This window comes from Nannospalax galili, unplaced genomic scaffold (assembly GCF_000622305.1).
Source record: "Nannospalax galili isolate Female #2095 unplaced genomic scaffold, S.galili_v1.0 scaffold266, whole genome shotgun sequence".
Classification (NCBI taxonomy): Eukaryota; Metazoa; Chordata; class Mammalia; order Rodentia; family Spalacidae; genus Nannospalax; species Nannospalax galili.
This window is the reverse complement of record NW_008355390.1, coordinates 2,051,003-2,052,854: the sequence shown is the minus strand read 5'-3', so window position 1 is coordinate 2,052,854 and position 1,852 is coordinate 2,051,003. Positions and strand designations below refer to the sequence as shown.

Genomic DNA, 1,852 nt, shown 5'->3' with positions numbered 1-1,852 from the left:
GCAAGAGACAGTTCAGCCTTCCATCAGGAATCTTGGGGAAGAAATGAAGATCAGTCCCCTCCACATACACACGTACCTGTGTGCCTGTAACACAATGATATTAGATAAACTTGAACCCTGTAGATAGGAGAAAGGACAAGGAAATCTTTGGAGTGGTTAGAATAGCCACGTAAGCAGATTAAATATAAACTGAGTGTTGAAAACCTGAATATGAATAATTCTTTTCCTCAAAAAGAATATTTTATATGGGATGTGACTGCCTAAGCTACCTTAAAGGGATATAATCTTTTACTTTTTTCTTTCTTTCTCTCTTTCTTTCCTTCTTTCTTTCTTTTGTTTTTTTTTTCTTTTGTTTTTTTGCTAGTGTTCGAAAAAGCATTCCCTCTTTGGTAAGTAGATCCAGCTTAGAATGTAGCATGGTTTCCTTTCTGCCATCTGATTAATTTATGTAGCTGATAAAGCTCCCAAATGTAGACTTGTGGATTTCTTTCTTTTAATGTGTGTGTGTGTGTGTGTGTCTGTCTGTTTGGGATTCATGTGCTTGTGTATATGTGATTTTTGCATGTATGTGTGAGAGGGTGTGTGTGCACACATTTGCCCATGAGTCTGGAGGCCTGAAGTTAATTGTCAGGTGTCATTCTCCATTGCTCTCTGCTTTACTGTGGCAATTCCTACCAGTCTAGCTAGGCAGCTTACCACCCTGTCTCTGTATCCTGAGTGCTGGGATTACAGGTGGCTGCCATGCCTGTTTGACTTTTACATGGGTTCAGGGGATCCATACTATCCATGGAGCCATCCCTCCAGCCAGAAGGATAACTTTCTGAAGACACTTTTTTTTCTGGGTCTTTTTCAGGGTATAATATGAATGATCACATGGTTTTTGACCTTGGTAGAAAATCTCTCATTATATCCAAGCTGCAAGGGAAGTCTGAATCTTTGTTTCAGAAACTACATGATGGACAAAGGGCCAGTATGTAAGAAGTCAGAGGATCACTTTGTATTAAGACCTGTGCTTGAGAATGGTGTGGATGCTGCAATTGGTTTTCTTTCTTTCTTCCCTCCTTCCCTCCCTCCTTCCTTCCCTCCTTCCCTCCCTCCCTCCCTTCCTTTCTTCCTTCTTTCTTTCCTTTAGCTCTCTCTTTCTTTCTCCTTCCTTCCCTTCCTTCCTTCTTTCTTTCTTTCTTCTTTCCTTCTTTTTACTTCCAGGGGAGAGCATGAACACAGTCCCCCACTGCTGCAAATTATGCAGTTGAGTTTCCCACATTAGGGGAAATCTCAGGGGTCAGCACACCTGTAATGCTATGGATAAGCCTTGCCCTGGAAAACCACCTTTGTGATCTTGACATCTCCCCTGCCAGATAAGTATTAATCAGTTCATTTTCAATCAGGGCAAAGTATGACAACGAGGAAGGCACAGATGTCCTGCCTACAAGAGAGTTGGAGAGACTTAAGGTAGATCTTGGGCAGCCTCACATGCACTACATGCAACAGCCCACTGTAGCAGCACTGTCAACAGGACTGGGATCCCAGTGCTGACAAGAGAGCACAAACCATGCTGGAGTGATTTTCACTCAGCAAACTGGTGTTTGAGTGGCGGAGAGCCATTATTGATTTGAACTCCTGTTGGGGCCTCCCTGATGGACCCTTTGCATCAGGTACTCTATGGAGCTGCAAGTCTGGCTTGAGGTTTTACTTCTCAGGAAGACACTGGCAATTGGGAGAGAATGATACAGTCAAAGCAGTGTAAGCCTACATAGATCAAAACCAGCTATTGTGAGACTTAAGAAGAAAGAGAGAGAGAGAGAGAGAGAGAGAGAGAGAGAGAGAGAGAGAAGAAATGGGAAGATAGGAA

The 1,852-nt window shown here is 42.9% G+C and overlaps 1 non-coding gene across 1 annotated transcript; it reads right to left on the bottom strand.

Annotated features, from left to right (window-relative positions):
* Positions 1–1,203: 1,203 nt before the first annotated feature.
* On the bottom strand, positions 1,204–1,366 carry LOC115067609. Its single transcript, XR_003846996.1, has one exon. It is a non-coding gene; the product is annotated as a U1 spliceosomal RNA (small nuclear RNA).
* Between the last annotated feature and the right edge of the window lie 486 nt (positions 1,367–1,852).